At 44.0% G+C, this 27,124-nt stretch overlaps 20 non-coding genes across 20 annotated transcripts; all 20 read right to left on the bottom strand.

The window, feature by feature from the left end:
* Positions 1-12,029: 12,029 nt before the first annotated feature.
* On the bottom strand, positions 12,030-12,102 carry trnav-aac. The gene has a single exon. It is a non-coding gene; the product is annotated as a tRNA-Val (tRNA).
* Positions 12,103-12,223: 121 nt separating this feature from the next.
* On the bottom strand, positions 12,224-12,307 carry trnal-aag. Its single transcript has one exon. It is a non-coding gene; the product is annotated as a tRNA-Leu (tRNA).
* Positions 12,308-13,467: 1,160 nt separating this feature from the next.
* On the bottom strand, positions 13,468-13,540 carry trnav-aac. Its single transcript has one exon. It is a non-coding gene; the product is annotated as a tRNA-Val (tRNA).
* Positions 13,541-13,661: 121 nt separating this feature from the next.
* trnal-aag lies at positions 13,662-13,745 on the bottom strand. Its single transcript has one exon. It is a non-coding gene; the product is annotated as a tRNA-Leu (tRNA).
* Positions 13,746-14,905: 1,160 nt separating this feature from the next.
* trnav-aac lies at positions 14,906-14,978 on the bottom strand. Its single transcript has one exon. It is a non-coding gene; the product is annotated as a tRNA-Val (tRNA).
* A 121-nt stretch (positions 14,979-15,099) lies between these two features.
* trnal-aag lies at positions 15,100-15,183 on the bottom strand. Its single transcript has one exon. It is a non-coding gene; the product is annotated as a tRNA-Leu (tRNA).
* Positions 15,184-16,344: 1,161 nt separating this feature from the next.
* trnav-cac lies at positions 16,345-16,417 on the bottom strand. Its single transcript has one exon. It is a non-coding gene; the product is annotated as a tRNA-Val (tRNA).
* Positions 16,418-16,538: 121 nt separating this feature from the next.
* On the bottom strand, positions 16,539-16,622 carry trnal-aag. The gene has a single exon. It is a non-coding gene; the product is annotated as a tRNA-Leu (tRNA).
* A 1,160-nt stretch (positions 16,623-17,782) lies between these two features.
* On the bottom strand, positions 17,783-17,855 carry trnav-cac. Its single transcript has one exon. It is a non-coding gene; the product is annotated as a tRNA-Val (tRNA).
* Positions 17,856-17,976: 121 nt separating this feature from the next.
* trnal-aag lies at positions 17,977-18,060 on the bottom strand. The gene has a single exon. It is a non-coding gene; the product is annotated as a tRNA-Leu (tRNA).
* Positions 18,061-19,221: 1,161 nt separating this feature from the next.
* On the bottom strand, positions 19,222-19,294 carry trnav-cac. The gene has a single exon. It is a non-coding gene; the product is annotated as a tRNA-Val (tRNA).
* Positions 19,295-19,415: 121 nt separating this feature from the next.
* On the bottom strand, positions 19,416-19,499 carry trnal-aag. Its single transcript has one exon. It is a non-coding gene; the product is annotated as a tRNA-Leu (tRNA).
* A 1,160-nt stretch (positions 19,500-20,659) lies between these two features.
* On the bottom strand, positions 20,660-20,732 carry trnav-cac. The gene has a single exon. It is a non-coding gene; the product is annotated as a tRNA-Val (tRNA).
* Positions 20,733-20,853: 121 nt separating this feature from the next.
* Positions 20,854-20,937, bottom strand: trnal-aag. Its single transcript has one exon. It is a non-coding gene; the product is annotated as a tRNA-Leu (tRNA).
* Positions 20,938-22,097: 1,160 nt separating this feature from the next.
* Positions 22,098-22,170, bottom strand: trnav-cac. Its single transcript has one exon. It is a non-coding gene; the product is annotated as a tRNA-Val (tRNA).
* A 121-nt stretch (positions 22,171-22,291) lies between these two features.
* trnal-aag lies at positions 22,292-22,375 on the bottom strand. The gene has a single exon. It is a non-coding gene; the product is annotated as a tRNA-Leu (tRNA).
* Positions 22,376-23,535: 1,160 nt separating this feature from the next.
* trnav-cac lies at positions 23,536-23,608 on the bottom strand. The gene has a single exon. It is a non-coding gene; the product is annotated as a tRNA-Val (tRNA).
* Positions 23,609-23,729: 121 nt separating this feature from the next.
* Positions 23,730-23,813, bottom strand: trnal-aag. The gene has a single exon. It is a non-coding gene; the product is annotated as a tRNA-Leu (tRNA).
* A 1,160-nt stretch (positions 23,814-24,973) lies between these two features.
* On the bottom strand, positions 24,974-25,046 carry trnav-cac. The gene has a single exon. It is a non-coding gene; the product is annotated as a tRNA-Val (tRNA).
* Positions 25,047-25,167: 121 nt separating this feature from the next.
* trnal-aag lies at positions 25,168-25,251 on the bottom strand. The gene has a single exon. It is a non-coding gene; the product is annotated as a tRNA-Leu (tRNA).
* Positions 25,252-27,124: the final 1,873 nt, after the last annotated feature.

Raw genomic sequence — 27,124 nt, 5'->3', positions numbered from 1 at the left:
CTATTTTAGGGCCGTTTCTCAGGCAGTGAGTGGCACACAAAAGCATCACATCAAAATTAGGAGAGCGGTTGTTAAATATTTAGTGAAAAATGATTTGAAATATCAAAGTAGTTTGAGAGAAGGTTATTCCTCTGTGGCAGATTACGTAGACAAATCAAAAATGCGTTACGTTAGCAGCTGGGCGACAGAATTAGAAATACAAGCCACAGCAGATTTATTGGGTATTAATGTCTTTACATTTAATGATGGTCGTTGGCTAAAGTATGGATGCAGTGGCAGTTGTGTGTCAGAAAAATCCATTTATTTAGAAAACTGCCTTGGTAATCATTATGAAACTGTAGTTTGCGTTAAAGAACCCAAACTAGAAACTTGTTATGGATACTGTAAAGTAAATCTTTCAGAAGCGTGTCGTACTAGATTGTCAGGCAAAGATTTAATTAGAGATGCTTCATCTGAAAGTGACACGTCAGTTAGCAAAAAGGACATAGAGCGCGGTGTATATATTTCTAAATATAATAAAGTAATGAGAAGAATCCAAATTAGGAATATGAATAAAATAAAATATGCACTAGATGCGCGTCACCGTGAAAATGTGAAAGACCGAAAAAAAATAAGATATGCACTAGATGCGCGTCACCGTGAAAATCAGAAAGACCGAAAAAAAATAAGATATGCACTAGATGCGCGTCACAGAGAAAATCAGAAAGACCGAAAAAAAATAAGATATGCACTAGATGCGCGTCACAGAGAAATAGTTAAAAGAGTTGTAAAATCAAAGAGGCAAGAAATTAAAGATAAAGACAAAACACAGAATATTGAGTTTTTCACTGAGAGGTTTTTAAACAAAGTTGAACATGGTCCGGAGTATATCTGTTGTGTCTGTTTCAGGCTGTTGTTTCCACATCAGGTGTTGAGCTGTAGAAAGGATGCTTATAACAAGACTGCGGCCATAGCTTCTTTGGCAGATAGGTGTATTAGAACTGACTATTTACATAAATGTAGGGAGGATTGTGTTCAGCCGTGTCAGATTATGGCTTCAAGTAGAGGGCATCTTTGGATTTGTTACACTTGTCATCATAAAATTTCACATGAGCAAATGCCTGCTGAAAGTGTAACAAATAATTTGGTAGTAGATCCAGTTCCCCCAGGATTGGCTTGTTTGAATAGGTTAGAACAACATTTGATTGCTTTAAATATTCCGTTCATGAAAATGCTTGCATTACCCAAAGGTGGCCAAAATGGAGTTCATGGACCAGTAACCTGCGTTCCATCGAATGTAGTTCAAACATCTAAAATGTTGCCCCGATCAAATATGGAGGGCTCTTTATTGGCAGTAAAATTAAAACGTAAGTTAACTTATAAAGGCCATTATCAGTATGAGTTTGTGGATACGATGCATATTAGGCAAGCTTTACGGTTTTTAAAGCAATCAAATAAGTTTTATAAAGACATAGATTTTAATGAGGAATGGGTTAATGAGTTGTGTGTCTTAGAGCAACCTGAGGATGAAGAGAAGGACAATGCAGAAGTAGTTGAGAGTACTGGGGATGATGTTGAAGATGATGAGTTGCTGCATGATCGACAGCAACATTGCATGTTTTCAGACACGTGTCTAATGCCTGTAGATATTGGTCAGGAAGTTCTAGATCAGTATTTTGACAGTATAGTTAATGTTGCACCAGCTGAGGGTAATAATCCAGTTAAGTTGTTGACAGATCGAGAAAATGAAGCAAAGTGTTTCCCAGTGTTGTTTCCTCGAGGTCGTAATATGTACCATGAAAGCCGTGTCTATAATTTGTCGTTGTGCCGTTATTTTAATAACCGAATTTTACATGCGGATAGAAGGTTTGCTCAGAATGTAGAGTATATTTTCTTTGCTCAGTACATGTCTGAGGTAGATCAGGTTGTCTCCAAAGTAAGTATAGCATTAAGAAAAGGTAAAGGAGGTGAGGTGAGCGTAGAAAAGGAGGAGTCCTTGAAGCAGTTGTTGGATGTAGATGACGGTTTCAGATTTCTTAAGCCGATTAGAGGGACTCCAGCATTTTGGCAGGGAGTACAGAAAGACCTGATGGCTTGTGTTCGGCAACTTGGGATTCCCACATGGTTTTGTTCATTCTCTTCCGCGGATCTGAGATGGCAAAACCTTCTTAAAACTATTTTAAAACAGGAAGGTCGAACACAGACATTCGAAGAGTTAGAATGGACTGATAGATGCGATCTGTTGCGTCGTAATCCCGTCACTGCCGCCAGAATGTTTGATTTCCGCTGGCACTGTTTTTTGAAGGAGGTCCTTATGTCTCCTTCAAATCCCATAGGAAAAATTATTGATTACTTTTATCGGGTGGAGTTTCAGTGTCGCGGGAGTCCTCATGTGCACTGTCTTTTCTGGATTGAAAATGCGCCTAAAATTAATACAAACAAAGACGAAGAAGTGGTAGCTTTTATTGATAAGTATGTAACATGTGAGCTACCAGCACAGGATGAGACGTTATTGGAGATGGTCACATCTGTGCAGCAACATTCAAAGAGGCATTCAAAAAGCTGTAAGAAAGGTGGCACTGACTGTCGCTTTAATTTTCCCAGACCAGTGTCAGGTAGGACATTTCTTGTTAATGTTCATTTGAAACCAGATTGTGATAAATGTAAGAATAGGTTCGATCAAAAATACGAAGGAAAACAGTGCACATGTGGAAATCAGTACTACTATAATCTGCTAAAGGTTGATAAGGATTTGGCAGTACGCACTCTGGAGTCAGTGAAAAAGGCGTTAAAAGATGAGAACAAGACGTTTAATAGTTTAGATGAGTTGTTTCATAGTTTAAATATCAATCAGCAAATATTTGAAATATGTTACAAACGTCTAAATATGAATAAAACCCAAATTGTATATAAAAGAGACATTAACGAAGCATGGATTAATCCATATAACAAGTCTCTATTAAAATGCTGGAATGCAAATTTAGATATTCAATTTGTGACAGATGCGTACGCCGTTATAGTTTATATTATTTCATACATTAGCAAATCAGAAAAAGAGGTAGGATTGTTGCTTAGTAAAGCTCATAAAGAAGCAACAAAAGATGACAACGTCAGTGCAAAAGAGGCACTGAAACAAATTGGCAGCGTTTATCTAAACAGTCGCGACGTGTCTGCTCAAGAAGCAGTTTATAGATTAACGGGAATGCATTTGAAGGAGAATTCGCGTAAAGTAGAGTTTATACCAACAGGGGACAAAATAGTTAAAATGAGTAAACCAATTAGTGTTATCCAAGAATGTGGGCTAACAGGAGATGATGTGTGGATGGTTAGTATCGTAGATCGTTATAGAAGTAGGCCTAATAATAGCACTTTTAATGACATGTGCATAGCAACGTTTGTGTCAGAATATCGTCTTTTAAACCGAAATGAAAAATCAAAGAATGCGATTCAATTGCAAAGGGGATTAGGATTAATTCTTAAAAGAACACGAACAAAACCCGCTGTAGTTCGTTATGCGCGCTTTTCAAAAACAAAAAACCCCGAATTATATTTTAAAAGCCAGTTACAGTTGTTTTTGCCATACCGCATAGAAGATGACTTAAAAGCTGCTGATTGCGAAACATTTGAACAATTTTATGAAAATGGTTCCGTGATCTTTAGTGATGGATCAGAACACACCGTGAAATCTGTCGTCGATACGAATAGGAACAAATTTGAGGTAGAAGATTCAGAAGAATTAGAAGAGTTGCAAAAGAAACTTGAAAATGAGGGTGGCCCTGAAGTTGCCTGGGGAAATCTGTGCCCCGAAAAAGAAGTAGAGCGTTTAGAGTGTAAAGAAGAAATTAGAGAAAAAGAACAGACACCTGAGGAAGATGCAGATGAAATAGGTCGGGAACTCGTAGACAACATTCCAGATTTGGCTGTTAGGAATGATCAGGTGTGTCAATTAGAAAAGAATAATAATGTAATTAGTAGGCGTGAGGGCTTAGAATTAATTAGATCGCTGAATGAGAAGCAGCTGTCAGTCTTCTATAAAATCCGTAACTGGTGTTTAGAAAAAGTCAATGGTAGAAACCCAGAACCCCTCCATGTGTTTATATCTGGAGGAGCTGGAGTTGGAAAGAGCTACCTAGTTAAAGCGATTCAATACGAGGCCACAAGGTTATTGTCACCAACTTGTCAGAATCCAGATAACATTTGTGTTTTATTAACGGCTCCGACCGGAATAGCTGCTTATAATTTAAAGGCAGCGACTATCCACAGTACATTTGGCATTGGCAAAGACGTGAGCCTACCTTACACACCTTTGAGTGAGGAAAAGCTCAATTCTTTGCGTGTTAAATATAGTGATTTGCAGATAGTCATAATTGATGAAATCTCCATGGTCAATCATAATCTATTGGCTTATGTCCATGGCAGATTAAGACAAATCAAACAAACTGGTGACTATAACCCTTTCGGTAATGTGAGCATAATCGCGGTCGGAGATTTTTATCAGTTGCCCCCAGTAAAGGGGAAAGCGTTGTATGTACAAGACGTACAAATGAACTTGTGGTCTAGTTTATTTGAGCTTGTTGAGTTAAAAACAATCGTTAGGCAAAAAGATGAAGTGTTTGCGCGAATATTAAATAGAATGCGAACGCATAGAAAAGGTACGCCAATGTTAGCAGACGATATAAACGTGTTAAAACGGTGTGAAACAGGTGAAGAGAGCACAGCCTTACACATCTTTGCTACAAATTCCCAGGTTGATGAATATAATGAGGAACAGTTAATGAGCATATGTCCTGACTACATAGTTATAACTGCACAGGACTTTGGTTATAATAAAAAAACTGGTAAATTAGAGTTAAAGCCAGATCATCATATTAGGGCCAAGAAAACAGCTTTACAAAGAGAGCTGTTATTGGGTAAAAATGCTCGAGTCATGTTGTCTCAAAACATCGATGTAAATGACGGTTTAGTAAATGGTGTATGTGGCACAGTGATATACATAGAACAGCCTGAAAAAAATATGTTTCCTCTCAAAGTATATGTAAAATTTGATGACGATAAGGTAGGCATAAAGACGAGGAAACAAACCATTTATCCATCAGCAGAGTTAATGGGCTCAGTACCAATTGAACCTCAGGAAGAGAGAGCCAATAAAAAAGGCATGAGACGACAGTTTCCTTTAAAGTTAGCTTGGGCCTGTACTGTACACAAAGTACAGGGCCTTACAGTAGATAGTGCTGTTGTCTCTTTAGGTAAGATCTTTGCACCAGGACAGGCATATGTGGCATTAAGTAGAGTTAGAAGCCTGTCTGGTTTAATTATTCAGGACTTTAAAGAGAAGGCTGTTTATTGTAATGCCAACATTGAACAGGCGATTGCTAATATGCCACCATTTATAACTGAAAGCCACACAGTACTAAAAGAGGGTTTTAGAGTATTTCTAATGAATGTTCAAAGTTTAAATCGCCATGTCTCAGATTTGGCCCACTGTGCACAGCATTTGCAGCCTAACTGTATTGCTGTGACAGAGACATGGATACCTGCTGATGTTAGCTTAGATTCTGTAGAAATCACTGGTTATAGGTTTATTAATGCCCCACGTAGTTTAGCCTATCATAGCGATAATCCAGTGTTAATTTCCCTTAAAGGCCAACAACATGGTGGCGTTGGCATGTACTGTGACAGTAATGCAGAATTTGAAAGTGTCACAGTTGCAGGTTTAAATATAGAGTGCTTAGCTGTAAAATGTGTCACATACAACATTTTAATAGCAGCCATTTACAGGCCACCATCATATCCTGTGTCTCTCTTTTTCAGGCATTTTGAGGAATTGTTAAATGTGTTAGAGTCACAAAGTGGGACCATTGTTGTTTTGGGCGATTTCAATGAGGACATTTTGAAGTCCTCAACAATTTTTCAGAAAATGACAGACAGAGGATATGAGCAACATGTGTCGACAGCCACCACAGAGAAAGGCACCTTAATTGATCATGTTTACGTAAAAAATAGTAATTATAGAGTAGAAGCGCTAGTGGTGCCTACATATTTTAGTGATCATGAGGGCATTATGTGTTCTTTTAAGTAAGACAGCCCAAATGCTTAAAACTTAATTTTACATTTTTTAAAATAAATGTAATCGAAATGTATTAAATGTGCTGTTCTTCATCTGAGTTCCCTGTTTTGAATAATTTGTATGTAGTCAGTAAATTTTGTCCCCTGTTGATATCCTTTACACCAGTACAACGTAAGTCCATTTTCCAAGGTATTCTGTGCTTCCTGTCCAGAGAGCGTACTGAAAATGTCGGAATAGTGAGTAGATTTGTTGTTGGTTGTTGTATTAAGAAGAAATAGTTAAAGAGGCTTGAAAAGTTGTTAAATGTAGTGACCAAATGGCAAAGTTGGTAATACAGGTTTTGTAGCTCATGCCCTCAGTGTGGTTAATTAGTTATATGTTGTTTTAGGATTGTGCCTCTTGTTCTGTGGGTTTTATTTAATGATATAATTTTAGTTGTATGTAACTGCTGTGTTTAAAGTTAATTACAGGGATAATCAAGTGACAGCGGCTAAGGTACGTATAAGTAAATTTAACTACTCACTATCCTACACACAGTTAGTTTATTCACACACACTCTTTCACTCTTCAGAAAGTCTTTGTTATTTAAAAAAATTAATCTCAGGTTTTTTGTTTCTATCTGGCTGGTTTATTATACTGTGGGTCTGTTGTATTTATTTAGCAGTTTTTAGATTTTAGCAGTTTTTTTCACTTGACAGAAGCCAATGATGAACAGTTAAGCTGAGCTCTGTTGGACCAAAGTGCTGATTGTGATTGAGCCTAAGAAGAGCATGAAAAAAGCTGTAACCTGAGGCTTCATAAATTAATATTCAATAGTGGCAGTGTGTGTTTACTGTTATTAAAGGGGCATAGTAGCTGTGTATCTGTTAGGCATTGACCAGCCTGCAGCAATAGTATTGCTTGTGTTATAATGATCCAAACCTGTTTTAATGATGTTTTACTAGATTTAAAAGAGAACTGATGTTCAGAAGAATACATTGTGGAATGTGATTGTGTGTGTGTGCATGTATGTATATACACATATGCACACTGATACCTTTTTGTCATTTCCCTAGGACACTGATGTCGCAGTTGGCAGCAAGTTGTTCAACCAGATGGAAGACAGTGTTTTACAAACTTGTGTTCTAATTTGTTGCAATATGAATAAATTACTTTGAATCTATACAGCATGTTTTATGGGGTGTTTGTGTGATATGCTAAAATACCTTCATCTATCTGGCATGCAATTGTGCCTACGTAGCATGTATTGCTAGCAGCCTAGATAGTGTGCTAACATGCTATGTAACATGGTAAAATGGCTAGCTAAGAATGTACCATTTTTCTGCTAATATGCTAGCATGCTACCTAACATGCTAGGCGATTTAGTAAAATGGCTAGCAGAGAGACAGAAATTTTGATATACCTACTTAGCATTTCTTGCTAGCATGCTAGCTAACATGCTAGGCCTGATGGTAGACTGGCTAGCTGAAACATATTTTTATATACCCAGTTAGCTTTTGTTGCTAGCATGTTAACTTGTTAGTAAAGGTAAAGGGTTAGCTGAGAAAGGGAAATTTTGATATACCTAGTTAGCATTTTTTGCTAGCATGCTAATATCGGGTCCGAGCTGCCTGGACCCCGCCACCCGATGTCGCCATGACAACAGGTGTTGTAATGCGTTAAGGACCCAAAGTGTATGAATCCTGTCAAGTTTGGTGCAGTTCCCATTTATTCCTGTGGAGATATTAGCAAACCGTGTTTCATGGCGAGAAGGCGTTTTTCCGTCGGTTCCCACGGTGACACGGTTTTTCCCTATTAGAAAGATTTGAGGAGCGTTTGGCCCCACACTTGTCAGGAAGCTTCCCACCGACTGTGGAGTCAGTCGCACGAATCCCCTCAGACGAGTTCGTTCAAATGGCAGTGAAATCCAAGATGGCGGCCACCCCGTTGCCATGGCAACAGGTGTTTGATTGACTTCTTTGCTGGACTTGGGGTGTCACAGGTATGAATACTGTGAACTTTGGTGCAGATCCCATGTATTTCTATAGAGATATGAGCAAACCGTGTTTAATGGCGAGGTCTTTTCCATCGGTTGCCACGGTAACACGCTTTCTGCTATTAGAAAGATTTGAGGAGCGTTTGGTCCCCAACTTGTCAGGAAGGTCCCCACCGAGTTTGGAGTCGGTCGGACCATTCCCCTCAGACTAGTTCGTTCAAATGGCAATGAGATCCAAGATGGCGGTCACCCCGTTGCCATGGCAACAACTGTTTGATTGACTTCTTTGCTGGACTTGGGGTGTCACACGTATGAATACTGTCAAGTTTGGTGGAGATCCCAAGTATTCCTGTGGAGATATTAGCAAACCGTGTTTCATGGCGAGAAGGCGTTTTTCCGTCTGTTGCCACGGTAACATGCTTTCTGCTATTAGAAAGATTTGAATAGCGTTTGGTCCCCAACTTGTCAGGAAGCTTCCCACCAAGTTTGGAGTCAATCGCACGAATCCCCTCAGACTAGTTCGTTCAAATACGATGTGTGTAAAATGGAAAAAATGGCCAAAAAATGGCCGCACACGCCAAGATGGCGGGCACCCCGTTGCCATGGCGACAGGTGTTACATTGAGTTTTTTGGTCAACACGGGGTGGTACACGTGTGTGCCGAGTTTCGTCTTCCTACGTTGAAGTAGACTTCCTGGGCCCCATTCATGTGGTGATTTTTGGTGACTCTAGGTGGCGCTGTTGAGCCAATTTTGCATTGAATAGTATGCGGACCTTATAATATCCGATTTTCGCCGGGCTTGACGTGTGTGCCAAGTTTCACAACTTTTCATGGGTGTTTAGGGGGTCAAATTTGGCGTTGAAATGCTTAGGAGGAGGAGAAACATTTCAGGAACAATAGGGCCTTGCCATACTTTGTATGGCTCGGACCCTAATAATTACAAAATATATTATACTGATACATCTCTATGTCCCTCATTTGTTCTTAAAGCTAGACTTTTCTTACAACTAAAGGAATTCCGGAGTAATGGCAGTGTCCGTTTATGAACGGGAGCATATGCTGTGTGGCTACAGATTTCCCCGTTTTTTGAATAACGGCAGTGTCCATACAATAACAGTACAGTTTCCTGGTAATATTCTGCCAGCAACTCCTCTGTTTTTCTACGGACCTTTTTTCTTAGAGTGCATCCATCTCTCTCTCTCTCTCTCTCTCTCTCTCGCTCTCTCTCTATCACATCTCAGGACATCAAGTTTTTTGTCTCCCTTCTCCAACCCAGTTCCAGTGTTTGTGTACAGCTGTACACCAGGTGGGTCCTGAATGCAGGGCAAGTGCTTCTGCTGTGTCTCCCACACGAGACATGCTCTCTTGATTTATGAGAGGTAAACCAGTTGTGTCTGTCAGTTCCCACATGGAGTCCAGCGGTTGCTGAATGAGGGCATGAGTCTCTTCAACCCCTCGGGTTCTCCTATGGCAGTGCTTGGCCAGTTCACTAGATGTGATGCTGGATAAGACCTGATTGTCAGTGGGTGTGTGGCCCAGATTCTTCTTGATTAGCTGCTCCCTCTTAGCCTGTTTGAGGCGCTGAATGCCCTATCTGTCCTATTCAAAAATGCAGCTGGACAGCTTGGAGCAGAACGTGCTTCAGAACTTGGCCAAATTCATTGCCAATATTGGTCATCCATGTGGCTGTGTTCTTAATGCTGCGAGTTTCTTTGTGATCTACAAACAAAATTAACACATACATTTAAAAAATATATTGGGCATATTATTAAACATGAATAAAAGTTAACGTTGCTTTTCTTATACCTTCTTAATGAAGTCAAGTTTCAAAATTCTTCCAAATGTGGGTGCGATGACACCTTTCAACTCATCCAGGTGGCTAAGACTTTCGTTTACATGCACAGTTTCAAACCACGGGGCCAGGGGCAGAGGAGAGAAAGGGGGTGGCTGTTGATAAACAGCTTTGGCTTTTGTAAGGGCACATGACTTTTTGTGGACCTCACAATCAGTTAGGTAGTCAATGATTCGCCTTGCCCTCTCCTCACTGTGTATTTCTTGCAAGGCCTGTTGTATGTAGCTGGAGCTGTTCCCTATTGTTCTTGGTTGCAACATAGAAACACATCTCCTGTCCAGTGCTGGATGTGTTGTGAGCACAGCTGGAGATTTCTTTTGATGGGAGGATCCAGTTCGTTTAGAATGCCAATGTTCCAAGGGCAGACAAGAGTCATGCATTTACTGCAACTTGGATAATCTCCACCAACTAAATAGTATTTGGAGTCAATGTCAATTCCCTCTCTGACTTTTGTGTAAATCCCAGAGTGGTGCATTTTCCTATTGCATTGAGGGCATTTTAGAGGGATGCCCCACATTCGCATTGGAGCCCACAGGAACATCCGCTGTTAGAAATAATCAAGTGGATCAGGGGTGGAGGTGGATTTGATGGGGCTTGGAGGATGAAACCAATTCTGAGCGAGGTTTTGTCTTAGTTGTCCAGTGCTATCATATAGAATATGAGCAATCCACTCCTTGTCAGTCCGCTTGAGGACTTTTGTAAACTGCTTTGGTAGAAAACTCAACCAGTTAACCTCAGTGGGCCGCAGAGAGAGTTGTTGTACTGATGATGCCACTTGGGCTATGGCAGGAGCAGAAGCAGGAATAACAATCATAAGATGAGCACTCTATTTGCTGTAACAATCCAACAGCCCCCCCAGGCCTTTGCACCACACTTCTCACATTGCTATTATATGTTGTAGTCTGACAGGTGCTGAGTGTATTCCTCACTTATCACCTCTCAACTACACAGTGGGCATGTGACAGACTTTCTCTCACTCATCCTGAACTGGATTTTTCTGACCTGCACCTGTACTGCCTTGGGAACTTGTAGCTTTTCCAGCTGTTGCATCTGTTCTGGTTTGCGATCTAGCACTTTTACAGCTGCTCCTGCTGCACCTGTGCTTTCCTGTGGATTTAACACTTTTCCAGCTGCTGCTAAATATGTAATTACACTGTTAAACACTGGGAAAGAAAAACACAACAAAACAAAACAAACAAAAAAACAAACAAACATGCACAACTAATAAAAAAATCAGGTCAGAGGTTCGGTTTGACGGAGTCAATGTCAATTCCCTCTCTGACTTTTGTGTAAATCCCAGAGTGGTGCATTTTCCTATTGCACTGAGGGCATTTTTGAGGGATGCCCCACATTCGCATTGGAGCCCACAGGAACATCCGCTGTTAGAAATAATCAAGTGGATCAGGGGTTGAGGTGGATTTGATGGGGCTTGGAGGATGAAACCAATTCTGAGCGAGGTTTTGTTTTAGTTGTCCTGCTGCCTTTACCAGCAGTGTTGGGAGTAACGCGTTACAAATTAAGTGGTCAGGGGTCCGGTTTGATGTTTGATGCTGGTCATGCCCCCCCTGTACCCTGCAATAATTCTATTAATGTTTTAAGGAAAGCACTTAAAATTGTTTTGAACATGAAAGGGGTTATACAAATAAATATCCCTTGGCTTGCCGTCCCTTACACTGTGGGCCCTACAAGGCTGACTAGCACTGCTGTCAAAAACGTACATGTGCACGTAATGCAACAAAAAAAAAATGAAGACACGCCCAATATAAAAGAATGAATCCTTGCAAAAAAGACATGCATCTAAAGGGTACAATGTAAATTGCGAATGGAAAGAAAACCCTAGTCAACACTCCGCTTGAGGCGTACATGGCCAGGTAAGGCCATCCTGAAAATTGGATAGTGTCATCCTGACTTTGTAAACAGCTTTTTCCATTCAATTCAGTAATGGTCATGATCCTTGTCCGGTAGCATTAAATGAACACATCAACCACTGAGATCACCCTCTAGAAGCACATGATTTGTGAGGCAGATGTGGCATTCCATTGCGCAGAAGTTTTTGTTGTAAGACCTCTCAATGTCGTGTGGATGAGGGTGACGTAACACCCAAAACCCATCATTTCCTTCTGCAGCATAGCACTGTGAATGCCAAGCAAGAGAGCTGTTTCCGCTCGGTTTCGAACCGAGGACCTTTCGCGTGTTAAGCGAACGTGATGACCACTACAGTACGGAAACCGGTGGGCAGGCGAGCTCTGGTAGGAACGACGGGATATCAAATCCTAGAAAAGTGAAAGACTGAGAGAAAAAGTTGATGGAACAGCCTGTACATCATAATTCCGGAAGATCACTAACTTCCTGTCAGAAGTGGGATTCGAACCCACGCCTCCACGAGGAGACTGCGGCCTTAACGCAGCGCCTTGGACCGCTCGGCCATCCTGACTTTGTAAATAGCGTTTTCCATTCAATTCAGTAATGGTCATGATCCTTGTCCGGTAGCATTAAATGAACACATCAACCACTGAGATCACCCTCTAGAAGACGGGATGGTTAGGCATGGGCTTGGACTCATGTGCCACTAAACAGATCAACAACAGAAGTCCTAGTCTTTGTTGGGTAACGTCCTTTGAGTTTTGGATTTCTCCCAGCTCCACAACACCTGACTCAAATTTGTGAGTCAGTGACAGGCTTAAGAAGAACTCCAAAGCAAACTGTTGACCAGAACCCTTTCACTTACATCGGGCATTGTAGTAGCAAAGCATGCAGGAGAGTGGCCCTTGAAGAGAACAGCCGGGCATAGCTGGTGTATTCCGAAAGGGTCCCGTCCTCATGACTGGGTATTTTTTCTTACCTTTCACACATATCTTCCTTCAGACATAGGTTCCACCGAGATGTGAACACGATCGTTAGATTCAACTTCCAAAGCGCTAAACTTTACACCATGGAACCTCCTGCTTTGGATTTCTGCACTCTTCCTCAGGGCGAGAAGTGTGATAATGCGGTTTCTTTGTCTGCATGAACAGTGGCATCAGAATTATAGAACAATAGCACCTGGAGCGCTCTTTCTGAAATGGAACTTTCTAAACCAGACGCATGTCACGATGTGGCCTCTGTCCACTTGACAGACCCCTTGCCCCCATGGTTTCTATACAGTTTCCAAGGCCTCTAAGAACCACCACCTTACTGATTTTCAGCGGTGTCATGCAATGGGAAAACCTCCTGTGCAAAATTTAACTGGACTTTTCCAAAGCCAAAGATAACACCATGTATTCAATTGATGATCTATTCAGGTCTTTTGTGAGAGGGAAATCTTTTTTTTAATCGATCGGCAGCTGGTTGCCCTCCTAAGAAAAGTTAAACTAAAGCTGCATGGCCAAGAAGGTTCATACTGTAAAGAAGGATGTTCCAGTTAAAAGTCACAGCAATGGGATAGCCTTGATGGCTGTTTTCAAAGCACATGATTTGTGAGGCAGATGTGGCATTCCATTGCGCAGAAGTTTTTGTTGTAAGACCTCAAAATGTCGTGTGGATGAGGGTGACGTAACACCCAAAACCCATCATTTCCTTGTGCAGCATAGCACTGTGAATGCCAAGCAAGAGAGCTGTTTCCGCTCGGTTTCGAACCGAGGACCTTTCGCGTGTTAAGCGAACGTGATGACCACTACACTACGGAAACCGGTGGGCAAGCGAACTCTGGTGGGAATGACGGGATATCAAATCCTAGAAAAGTGAAAGACTGAGAGAAAAAGTTGATGGAACAGCCTGTACATCATAATTCCAGAAGATCACTAACTTCCTGTCAGAAGTGGGATTCGAACCCACGCCTCCACGAGGAGACTGCGGCCTTAACGCAGCGCCTTGGACCGCTCGGCCATCCTGACTTTGTAAATAGCTTTTTCCATTCAATTCAGTAATGGTCATGATCCTTGTCCGGTAGCATTAAATGAACACATCAACCACTGAGATCACCCTCTAGAAGACGGGATGGTTAGGCATGGGCTTGGACTCATGTGCCACTAAACAGATCAACAACAGAAGTCCTAGTCTTTGTTGGGTAACGTCCTTTGAGTTTTGGATTTCTCCCAGCTCCACAACACCTGACTCAAATTTGTGAGTCAGTGACAGGCTTAAGAAGAACTCCAAAGCAAACTGTTGACCAGAACCCTTTCACTTACATCGGGCATTGTAGTAGCAAAGCATGCAGGAGAGTGGCCCTTGAAGAGAACAGCCGGGCATAGCTGGTGTATTCCGAAAGGGTCCCGTCCTCATGACTGGGTATTTTTTCTTACCTTTCACACATATCTTCCTTCAGACATAGGTTCCACCGAGATGTGAACACGATCGTTAGATTCAACTTCCAAAGCGCTAAACTTTACACCATGGAACCTCCTGCTTTGGATTTCTGCACTCTTCCTCAGGGCGAGAAGTGTGATAATGCGGTTTCTTTGTCTGCATGAACAGTGGCATCAGAATTATAGAACAATAGCACCTGGAGCGCTCTTTCTGAAATGGAACTTTCTAAACCAGACGCATGTCACGATGTGGCCTCTGTCCACTTGACAGACCCCTTGCCCCCATGGTTTCTATACAGTTTCCAAGGCCTCTAAGAACCACCACCTTACTGATTTTCAGCGCTGTCATGCAATGGGAAAACCTCCTGTGCAAAATTTAACTGGACTTTTCCAAAGCCAAAGATAACACCATGTATTCAATTGATGATCTATTCAGGTCTTTTGTGAGAGGGAAATCTTTTTTTTAATCGATCGGCAGCTGGTTGCCCTCCTAAGAAAAGTTAAACTAAAGCTGCATGGCCAAGAAGGTTCATACTGTAAAGAAGGATGTTCCAGTTAAAAGTCACAGCAATGGGATAGCCTTGATGGCTGTTTTCAAAGCACATGATTTGTGAGGCAGATGTGGCATTCCATTGCGCAGAAGTTTTTGTTGTAAGACCTCTCAATGTCGTGTGGGTGAGGGTGACGTAACACCCAAAACCCATCATTTCCTTCTGCAGCATAGCACTGTGAATGCCAAGCAAGAGAGCTGTTTCCGCTCGGTTTCGAACCGAGGACCTTTCGCGTGTTAAGCGAACGTGATGACCACTACACTACGGAAACCGGTGGGCAGGCGATCTCTGGTGGGAATGACGGGATATCAAATCCTAGAAAAGTGAAAGACTGAGAGAAAAAGTTGATGGAACAGCCTGTACATCATAATTCCGGAAGATCACTAACTTCCTGTCAGAAGTGGGATTCGAACCCACGCCTCCACGAGGAGACTGCGGCCTTAACGCAGCGCCTTGGACCGCTCGGCCATCCTGACTTTGTAAATAGCGATTTCCATTCAATTCAGTAATGGTCATGATCCTTGTCCGGTAGCATTAAATGAACACATCAACCACTGAGATCACCCTCTAGAAGACGGGATGGTTAGGCATGGGCTTGGACTCATGTGCCACTAAACAGATCAACAACAGAAGTCCTAGTCTTTGTTGGGTAACGTCCTTTGAGTTTTGGATTTCTCCCAGCTCCACAACACCTGACTCAAATTTGTGAGTCAGTGACAGGCTTAAGAAGAACTCCAAAGCAAACTGTTGACCAGAACCCTTTCACTTACATCGGGCATTGTAGTAGCAAAGCATGCAGGAGAGTGGCCCTTGAAGAGAACAGCCGGGCATAGCTGGTGTATTCCGAAAGGGTCCCGTCCTCATGACTGGGTATTTTTTCTTACCTTTCACACATATCTTCCTTCAGACATAGGTTCCACCGAGATGTGAACACGATCGTTAGATTCAACTTCCAAAGCGCTAAACTTTACACCATGGAACCTCCTGCTTTGGATTTCTGCACTCTTCCTCAGGGCGAGAAGTGTGATAATGCGGTTTCTTTGTCTGCATGAACAGTGGCATCAGAATTATAGAACAATAGCACCTGGAGCGCTCTTTCTGAAATGGAACTTTCTAAACCAGACGCATGTCACGATGTGGCCTCTGTCCACTTGACAGACCCCTTGCCCCCATGGTTTCTATACAGTTTCCAAGGCCTCTAAGAACCACCACCTTACTGATTTTCAGCGCTGTCATGCAATGGGAAAACCTCCTGTGCAAAATTTAACTGGACTTTTCCAAAGCCAAAGATAACACCATGTATTCAATTGATGATCTATTCAGGTCTTTTGTGAGAGGGAAATCTTTTTTTTAATCGATCGGCAGCTGGTTGCCCTCCTAAGAAAAGTTAAACTAAAGCTGCATGGCCAAGAAGGTTCATACTGTAAAGAAGGATGTTCCAGTTAAAAGTCACAGCAATGGGATAGCCTTGATGGCTGTTTTCAAAGCACATGATTTGTGAGGCAGATGTGGCATTCCATTGCGCAGAAGTTTTTGTTGTAAGACCTCTCAATGTCGTGTGGGATGAGGGTGACGTAACACCCAAAACCCATCATTTCCTTCTGCAGCATAGCACTGTGAATGCCAAGCAAGAGAGCTGTTTCCGCTCGGTTTCAAACCGAGGACCTTTCGCGTGTGAAGCGAACGTGATGACCACTACACTACGGAAACCGGTGGGCAGGCGATCTCTGGTGGGAATGACGGGATATCAAATCCTAGAAAAGTGAAAGACTGAGAGAAAAAGTTGATGGAACAGCCTGTACATCATAATTCCGGAAGATCACTAACTTCCTGTCAGAAGTGGGATTCGAACCCACGCCTCCACGAGGAGACTGCGGCCTTAACGCAGCGCCTTGGACCGCTCGGCCATCCTGACTTTGTAAATAGCGATTTCCATTCAATTCAGTAATGGTCATGATCCTTGTCCGGTAGCATTAAATGAACACATCAACCACTGAGATCACCCTCTAGAAGACGGGATGGTTAGGCATGGGCTTGGACTCATGTGCCACTAAACAGATCAACAACAGAAGTCCTAGTCTTTGTTGGGTAACGTCCTTTGAGTTTTGGATTTCTCCCAGCTCCACAACACCTGACTCAAATTTGTGAGTCAGTGACAGGCTTAAGAAGAACTCCAAAGCAAACTGTTGACCAGAACCCTTTCACTTACATCGGGCATTGTAGTAGCAAAGCATGCAGGAGAGTGGCCCTTGAAGAGAACAGCCGGGCATAGCTGGTGTATTCCGAAAGGGTCCCGTCCTCATGACTGGGTATTTTTTCTTACCTTTCACACATATCTTCCTTCAGACATAGGTTCCACCGAGATGTGAACACGATCGTTAGATTCAACTTCCAAAGCGCTAAACTTTACACCATGGAACCTCCTGCTTTGGATTTCTGCACTCTTCCTCAGGGCGAGAAGTGTGATAATGCGGTTTCTTTGTCTGCATGAACAGTGGCATCAGAATTATAGAACAATAGCACCTGGAGCGCTCTTTCTGAAATGGAACTTTCTAAACCAGACGCATGTCACGATGGGGCCTCTGTCCACTTGACAGACCCCTTGCCCCCATGGTTTCTATACAGTTTCCAAGGCCTCTAAGAACCACCACCTTACTGATTTTCAGCGCTGTCATGCAATGGGAAAACCTCCTGTGCAAAATTTAACTGGACTTTTCCAAAGCCAAAGATAACACCATGTATTCAATTGATGATCTATTCAGGTCTTTTGTGAGAGGGAAATCTTTTTTTTAATCGATCGGCAGCTGGTTGCCCTCCTAAGAAAAGTTAAACTAAAGCTGCATGGCCAAGAAGGTTCATACTGTAAAGAAGGATGTTCCAGTTAAAAGTCACAGCAATGGGATAGCCTTGATGGCTGTTTTCAAAGCACATGATTTGTGAGGCAGATGTGGCATTCCATTGCGCAGAAGTTTTTGTTGTAAGACCTCTCAATGTCGTGTGGATGAGGGTGACGTAACACCCAAAACCCATCATTTCCTTCTGCAGCATAGCACTGTGAATGCCAAGCAAGAGAGCTGTTTCCGCTCGGTTTCAAACCGAGGACCTTTCGCGTGTGAAGCGAACGTGATGACCACTACACTACGGAAACCGGTGGGCAGGCGATCTCTGGTGGGAATGACGGGATATCAAATCCTAGAAAAGTGAAAGACTGAGAGAAAAAGTTGATGGAACAGCCTGTACATCATAATTCCGGAAGATCACTAACTTCCTGTCAGAAGTGGGATTCGAACCCACGCCTCCACGAGGAGACTGCGGCCTTAACGCAGCGCCTTGGACCGCTCGGCCATCCTGACTTTGTAAATAGCGATTTCCATTCAATTCAGTAATGGTCATGATCCTTGTCCGGTAGCATTAAATGAACACATCAACCACTGAGATCACCCTCTAGAAGACGGGATGGTTAGGCATGGGCTTGGACTCATGTGCCACTAAACAGATCAACAACAGAAGTCCTAGTCTTTGTTGGGTAACGTCCTTTGAGTTTTGGATTTCTCCCAGCTCCACAACACCTGACTCAAATTTGTGAGTCAGTGACAGGCTTAAGAAGAACTCCAAAGCAAACTGTTGACCAGAACCCTTTCACTTACATCGGGCATTGTAGTAGCAAAGCATGCAGGAGAGTGGCCCTTGAAGAGAACAGCCGGGCATAGCTGGTGTATTCCGAAAGGGTCCCGTCCTCATGACTGGGTATTTTTTCTTACCTTTCACACATATCTTCCTTCAGACATAGGTTCCACCGAGATGTGAACACGATCGTTAGATTCAACTTCCAAAGCGCTAAACTTTACACCATGGAACCTCCTGCTTTGGATTTCTGCACTCTTCCTCAGGGCGAGAAGTGTGATAATGCGGTTTCTTTGTCTGCATGAACAGTGGCATCAGAATTATAGAACAATAGCACCTGGAGCGCTCTTTCTGAAATGGAACTTTCTAAACCAGACGCATGTCACGATGTGGCCTCTGTCCACTTGACAGACCCCTTGCCCCCATGGTTTCTATACAGTTTCCAAGGCCTCTAAGAACCACCACCTTACTGATTTTCAGCGCTGTCATGCAATGGGAAAACCTCCTGTGCAAAATTTAACTGGACTTTTCCAAAGCCAAAGATAACACCATGTATTCAATTGATGATCTATTCAGGTCTTTTGTGAGAGGGAAATCTTTTTTTTAATCGATCGGCAGCTGGTTGCCCTCCTAAGAAAAGTTAAACTAAAGCTGCATGGCCAAGAAGGTTCATACTGTAAAGAAGGATGTTCCAGTTAAAAGTCACAGCAATGGGATAGCCTTGATGGCCGTTTTCAAAGCACATGATTTGTGAGGCAGATGTGGCATTCCATTGCGCAGAAGTTTTTGTTGTAAGACCTCTCAATGTCGTGTGGGATGAGGGTGACGTAACACCCAAAACCCATCATTTCCTTCTGCAGCATAGCACTGTGAATGCCAAGCAAGAGAGCTGTTTCCGCTCGGTTTCGAACCGAGGACCTTTCGCGTGTGAAGCGAACGTGATGACCACTACACTACGGAAACCGGTGGGCAGGCGATCTCTGGTGGGAATGACGGGATATCAAATCCTAGAAAAGTGAAAGACTGAGAGAAAAAGTTGATGGAACAGCCTGTACATCATAATTCCGGAAGATCACTAACTTCCTGTCACAAGTGGGATTCGAACCCACGCCTCCACGAGGAGACTGCGGCCTTAACGCAGCGCCTTGGACCGCTCTGCCATCCTGACTTTGTAAATAGCGTTTTCCATTCAATTCAGTAATGGTCATGATCCTTGTCCGGTAGCATTAAATGAACACATCAACCACTGAGATCACCCTCTAGAAGACGGGATGGTTAGGCATGGGCTTGGACTCATGTGCCACTAAACAGATCAACAACAGAAGTCCTAGTCTTTGTTGGGTAACGTCCTTTGAGTTTTGGATTTCTCCCAGCTCCACAACACCTGACTCAAATTTGTGAGTCAGTGACAGGCTTAAGAAGAACTCCAAAGCAAACTGTTGACCAGAACCCTTTCACTTACATCGGGCATTGTAGTAGCAAAGCATGCAGGAGAGTGGCCCTTGAAGAGAACAGCCGGGCATAGCTGGTGTATTCCGAAAGGGTCCCGTCCTCATGACTGGGTATTTTTTCTTACCTTTCACACATATCTTCCTTCAGACATAGGTTCCACCGAGATGTGAACACGATCGTTAGATTCAACTTCCAAAGCGCTAAACTTTACACCATGGAACCTCCTGCTTTGGATTTCTGCACTCTTCCTCAGGGCGAGAAGTGTGATAATGCGGTTTCTTTGTCTGCATGAACAGTGGCATCAGAATTATAGAACAATAGCACCTGGAGCGCTCTTTCTGAAATGGAACTTTCTAAACCAGACGCATGTCACGATGTGGCCTCTGTCCACTTGACAGACCCCTTGCCCCCATGGTTTCTATACAGTTTCCAAGGCCTCTAAGAACCACCACCTTACTGATTTTCAGCGGTGTCATGCAATGGGAAAACCTCCTGTGCAAAATTTAACTGGACTTTTCCAAAGCCAAAGATAACACCATGTATTCAATTGATGATCTATTCAGGTCTTTTGTGAGAGGGAAATCTTTTTTTTAATCGATCGGCAGCTGGTTGCCCTCCTAAGAAAAGTTAAACTAAAGCTGCATGGCCAAGAAGGTTCATACTGTAAAGAAGGATGTTCCAGTTAAAAGTCACAGCAATGGGATAGCCTTGATGGCTGTTTTCAAAGCACATGATTTGTGAGGCAGATGTGGCATTCCATTGCGCAGAAGTTTTTGTTGTAAGACCTCTCAATGTCGTGTGGGTGAGGGTGACGTAACACCCAAAACCCATCATTTCCTTCTGCAGCATAGCACTGTGAATGCCAAGCAAGAGAGCTGTTTCCGCTCGGTTTCGAACCGAGGACCTTTCGCGTGTGAAGCGAACGTGATGACCACTACACTACGGAAACCGGTGGGCAGGCGATCTCTGGTGGGAATGACGGGATATCAAATCCTAGAAAAGTGAAAGACTGAGAGAAAAAGTTGATGGAACAGCCTGTACATCATAATTCCGGAAGATCACTAACTTCCTGTCAGAAGTGGGATTCGAACCCACGCCTCCACGAGGAGACTGCGGCCTTAACGCAGCGCCTTGGACCGCTCGGCCATCCTGACTTTGTAAATAGCGTTTTCCATTCAATTCAGTAATGGTCATGATCCTTGTCCGGTAGCATTAAATGAACACATCAACCACTGAGATCACCCTCTAGAAGACGGGATGGTTAGGCATGGGCTTGGACTCATGTGCCACTAAACAGATCAACAACAGAAGTCCTAGTCTTTGTTGGGTAACGTCCTTTGAGTTTTGGATTTCTCCCAGCTCCACAACACCTGACTCAAATTTGTGAGTCAGTGACAGGCTTAAGAAGAACTCCAAAGCAAACTGTTGACCAGAACCCTTTCACTTACATCGGGCATTGTAGTAGCAAAGCATGCAGGAGAGTGGCCCTTGAAGAGAACAGCCGGGCATAGCTGGTGTATTCCGAAAGGGTCCCGTCCTCATGACTGGGTATTTTTTCTTACCTTTCACACATATCTTCCTTCAGACATAGGTTCCACCGAGATGTGAACACGATCGTTAGATTCAACTTCCAAAGCGCTAAACTTTACACCATGGAACCTCCTGCTTTGGATTTCTGCACTCTTCCTCAGGGCGAGAAGTGTGATAATGCGGTTTCTTTGTCTGCATGAACAGTGGCATCAGAATTATAGAACAATAGCACCTGGAGCGCTCTTTCTGAAATGGAACTTTCTAAACCAGACGCATGTCACGATGTGGCCTCTGTCCACTTGACAGACCCCTTGCCCCCATGGTTTCTATACAGTTTCCAAGGCCTCTAAGAACCACCACCTTACTGATTTTCAGCGCTGTCATGCAATGGGAAAACCTCCTGTGCAAAATTTAACTGGACTTTTCCAAAGCCAAAGATAACACCATGTATTCAATTGATGATCTATTCAGGTCTTTTGTGAGAGGGAAATCTTTTTTTTAATCGATCGGCAGCTGGTTGCCCTCCTAAGAAAAGTTAAACTAAAGCTGCATGGCCAAGAAGGTTCATACTGTAAAGAAGGATGTTCCAGTTAAAAGTCACAGCAATGGGATAGCCTTGATGGCTGTTTTCAAAGCACATGATTTGTGAGGCAGATGTGGCATTCCATTGCGCAGAAGTTTTTGTTGTAAGACCTCTCAATGTCGTGTGGGTGAGGGTGACGTAACACCCAAAACCCATCATTTCCTTCTGCAGCATAGCACTGTGAATGCCAAGCAAGAGAGCTGTTTCCGCTCGGTTTCGAACCGAGGACCTTTCGCGTGTGAAGCGAACGTGATGACCACTACACTACGGAAACCGGTGGGCAGGCGATCTCTGGTGGGAATGACGGGATATCAAATCCTAGAAAAGTGAAAGACTGAGAGAAAAAGTTGATGGAACAGCCTGTACATCATAATTCCGGAAGATCCCTAACTTCCTGTCAGAAGTGGGATTCGAACCCACGCCTCCACGAGGAGACTGCGGCCTTAACGCAGCGCCTTGGACCGCTCGGCCATCCTGACTTTGTAAATAGCGATTTCCATTCAATTCAGTAATGGTCATGATCCTTGTCCGGTAGCATTAAATGAACACATCAACCACTGAGATCACCCTCTAGAAGACGGGATGGTTAGGCATGGGCTTGGACTCATGTGCCACTAAACAGATCAACAACAGAAGTCCTAGTCTTTGTTGGGTAACGTCCTTTGAGTTTTGGATTTCTCCCAGCTCCACAACACCTGACTCAAATTTGTGAGTCAGTGACAGGCTTAAGAAGAACTCCAAAGCAAACTGTTGACCAGAACCCTTTCACTTACATCGGGCATTGTAGTAGCAAAGCATGCAGGAGAGTGGCCCTTGAAGAGAACAGCCGGGCATAGCTGGTGTATTCCGAAAGGGTCCCGTCCTCATGACTGGGTATTTTTTCTTACCTTTCACACATATCTTCCTTCAGACATAGGTTCCACCGAGATGTGAACACGATCGTTAGATTCAACTTCCAAAGCGCTAAACTTTACACCATGGAACCTCCTGCTTTGGATTTCTGCACTCTTCCTCAGGGCGAGAAGTGTGATAATGCGGTTTCTTTGTCTGCATGAACAGTGGCATCAGAATTATAGAACAATAGCACCTGGAGCGCTCTTTCTGAAATGGAACTTTCTAAACCAGACGCATGTCACGATGTGGCCTCTGTCCACTTGACAGACCCCTTGCCCCCATGGTTTCTATACAGTTTCCAAGGCCTCTAAGAATCACCACCTTACTGATTTTCAGCGCTGTCATGCAATGGTTAAACCTGCTGTGCAAAATTTAACTGGACTTTTCCAAAGCCAAAGATAACACCATGTATTCAATTGATGATCTATTCAGGTCTTTTGTGAGAGGGAAATCTTTTTTTTAATCGATCGGCAGCTGATTGCCCTCCTAAGAAAAGTTAAACTAAAGCTGCATGGCCAAGAAGGTTCATACTGTAAAGAAGGATGTTCCAGTTAAAAGTCACAGCAATGGGATAGCCTTGATGGCTGTTTTCAAAGCACATGATTTGTGAGGCAGATGTGGCATTCCATTGCGCAGAAGTTTTTGTTGTAAGACCTCTCAATGTCGTGTGGATGAGGGTGACGTAACACCCAAAACCCATCATTTCCTTCTGCAGCATAGCACTGTGAATGCCAAGCAAGAGAGCTGTTTCCGCTCGGTTTCAAACCGAGGACCTTTCGCGTGTGAAGCGAACGTGATGACCACTACACTACGGAAACCGGTGGGCAGGCGATCTCTGGTGGGAATGACGGGATATCAAATCCTAGAAAAGTGAAAGACTGAGAGAAAAAGTTGATGGAACAGCCTGTACATCATAATTCCGGAAGATCCCTAACTTCCTGTCAGAAGTGGGATTCGAACCCACGCCTCCACGAGGAGACTGCGGCCTTAACGCAGCGCCTTGGACCGCTCGGCCATCCTGACTTTGTAAATAGTGTTTTCCATTCAATTCAGTAATGGTCATGATCCTTGTCCGGTAGCATTAAATGAACACATCAACCACTGAGATCACCCTCTAGAAGACGGGATGGTTAGGCATGGGCTTGGACTCATGTGCCACTAAACAGATCAACAACAGAAGTCCTAGTCTTTGTTGGGTAACGTCCTTTGAGTTTTGGATTTCTCCCAGCTCCACAACACCTGACTCAAATTTGTGAGTCAGTGACAGGCTTAAGAAGAACTCCAAAGCAAACTGTTGACCAGAACCCTTTCACTTACATCGGGCATTGTAGTAGCAAAGCATGCAGGAGAGTGGCCCTTGAAGAGAACAGCCGGGCATAGCTGGTGTATTCCGAAAGGGTCCCGTCCTCATGACTGGGTATTTTTTCTTACCTTTCACACATATCTTCCTTCAGACATAGGTTCCACCGAGATGTGAACACGATCGTTAGATTCAACTTCCAAAGCGCTAAACTTTACACCATGGAACCTCCTGCTTTGGATTTCTGCACTCTTCCTCAGGGCGAGAAGTGTGATAATGCGGTTTCTTTGTCTGCATGAACAGTGGCATCAGAATTATAGAACAATAGCACCTGGAGCGCTCTTTCTGAAATGGAACTTTCTAAACCAGACGCATGTCACGATGTGGCCTCTGTCCACTTGACAGACCCCTTGCCCCCATGGTTTCTATACAGTTTCCAAGGCCTCTAAGAACCACCACCTTACTGATTTTCAGCGCTGTCATGCAATGGGAAAACCTCCTGTGCAAAATTTAACTGGACTTTTCCAAAGCCAAAGATAACACCATGTATTCAATTGATGATCTATTCAGGTCTTTTGTGAGAGGGAAATCTTTTTTTTAATCGATCGGCAGCTGGTTGCCCTCCTAAGAAAAGTTAAACTAAAGCTGCATGGCCAAGAAGGTTCATACTGTAAAGAAGGATGTTCCAGTTAAAAGTCACAGCAATGGGATAGCCTTGATGGCTGTTTTCAAAGCACATGATTTGTGAGGCAGATGTGGCATTCCATTGCGCAGAAGTTTTTGTTGTAAGACCTCTCAATGTCGTGTGGATGAGGGTGACGTAACACCCAAAACCCATCATTTCCTTCTGCAGCATAGCACTGTGAATGCCAAGCAAGAGAGCTGTTTCCGCTCGGTTTCAAACCGAGGACCTTTCGCGTGTGAAGCGAACGTGATGACCACTACACTACGGAAACCGGTGGGCAGGCGATCTCTGGTGGGAATGACGGGATATCAAATCCTAGAAAAGTGAAAGACTGAGAGAAAAAGTTGATGGAACAGCCTGTACATCATAATTCCGGAAGATCCCTAACTTCCTGTCAGAAGTGGGATTCGAACCCACGCCTCCACGAGGAGACTGCGGCCTTAACGCAGCGCCTTGGACCGCTCGGCCATCCTGACTTTGTAAATAGCTGATTTCCATTCAATTCAGTAATGGTCATGATCCTTGTCCGGTAGCATTAAATGAACACATCAACCACTGAGATCACCCTCTAGAAGACGGGATGGTTAGGCATGGGCTTGGACTCATGTGCCACTAAACAGATCAACAACAGAAGTCCTAGTCTTTGTTGGGTAACGTCCTTTGAGTTTTGGATTTCTCCCAGCTCCACAACACCTGACTCAAATTTGTGAGTCAGTGACAGGCTTAAGAAGAACTCCAAAGCAAACTGTTGACCAGAACCCTTTCACTTACATCGGGCATTGTAGTAGCAAAGCATGCAGGAGAGTGGCCCTTGAAGAGAACAGCCGGGCATAGCTGGTGTATTCCGAAAGGGTCCCGTCCTCATGACTGGGTATTTTTTCTTACCTTTCACACATATCTTCCTTCAGACATAGGTTCCACCGAGATGTGAACACGATCGTTAGATTCAACTTCCAAAGCGCTAAACTTTACACCATGGAACCTCCTGCTTTGGATTTCTGCACTCTTCCTCAGGGCGAGAAGTGTGATAATGCGGTTTCTTTGTCTGCATGAACAGTGGCATCAGAATTATAGAACAATAGCACCTGGAGCGCTCTTTCTGAAATGGAACTTTCTAAACCAGACGCATGTCACGATGTGGCCTCTCTCCACTTGACAGACCCCTTGCCCCCCTTAGGGCTTTACGGTCGGAACCACGTATGCGAGCCTATACCTGACAATGGGGCGATTTTGCTGTTTTTGGGCCATTTTCGGGCGCACTTTCCCGAGCCCCCCGCGGTCGCAGAGCGGCGTGCCTGGCATCCACGCGTACGTCCGGGTCTCCTCTACGCTACGGGAAGGTCAGGGCACGCGTACCCCCAGGCGGTGACCCCGAAATAAATCGTCAAAGTGGGGAACGCAAACGCAGTTGCGCGCCTCGTCCGCCAGAGGGCAGGCTTCCGGACCGCCATGCATCCCGGAAAGTGGGTTTCCCCTTGACAGGGGGGGCTGAAATTTACAGGACTCGCTCTTGGGACGCCCACGAACCGGGCCGGCGAGTTTCGTGTCCGTGGGAACACGCGGGGCTCGAAAGCGGACCCTCAAAGTTCGAGTACTCCACCCTATAACGGAACATGGGCCGAGTGTTCCGAGCTGCGGACGGCGGCCTCTGGCGGGGCCGTTTCGGAACCGATCGGGCCGAAACTCGCAGGACACGTGCGGGGGATCTCGCCGGACCTGCCCTGTGATTTTCAGCTCCCTAGAGCAAGGCGTTCGCCAGTAATGGTCCGAAAACCTCTCGGCGGCCATCTTGAAAAGTTCGGCCGTTCCGAGACATTGACGGAAGGAAAGGGGCTATGGCGAGCTCATTTCTGGACAGATTGGTCTGAAATCAGTGTGGCCGTGTGACTGGACCTCCTGGACCCCGTGTATGGAGTTTCAGCTTTCTACGTGACCGTAGGACTACGCTAGGTCCGTGTACACGAAGTGGACCTAAGGCTGCCATTGAAAAGTCTCAGCCGTGGACACCAGTTTCTGTTGGACATACGGTGGACATATGTGAACGGATCGATCTGAAATTAAAGTCACACAAGCATGGGGGGATGCTGAACACATATCTGGAGTTTCATCCGTTTCTGTCCTGGAGAAATTTATTTATTTGATCGAACGTGGCGGCCTCCATCTTGCATTTAACGATCTTTTTCTACAGGTCTGATCCTCACCAAACTTCACACACCTGTTGGGAATGGTTCAAGGACCCCAAATATTAATTCCCATCCATTTCGGATCATGTTTGGGGAAGTTATGACCTCTTGTACACGGGTGGGACTTTACATTTAAACGTCAGGTCGAGTTGGTGGACAGCGGCTA

This window comes from Melanotaenia boesemani, chromosome 18, assembly GCF_017639745.1.
Source record: "Melanotaenia boesemani isolate fMelBoe1 chromosome 18, fMelBoe1.pri, whole genome shotgun sequence".
Classification (NCBI taxonomy): domain Eukaryota; kingdom Metazoa; phylum Chordata; class Actinopteri; order Atheriniformes; family Melanotaeniidae; genus Melanotaenia; species Melanotaenia boesemani.
Note: the sequence above shows the minus strand (reverse complement) of the source record. Positions and strands in the feature narration are given on the sequence as shown.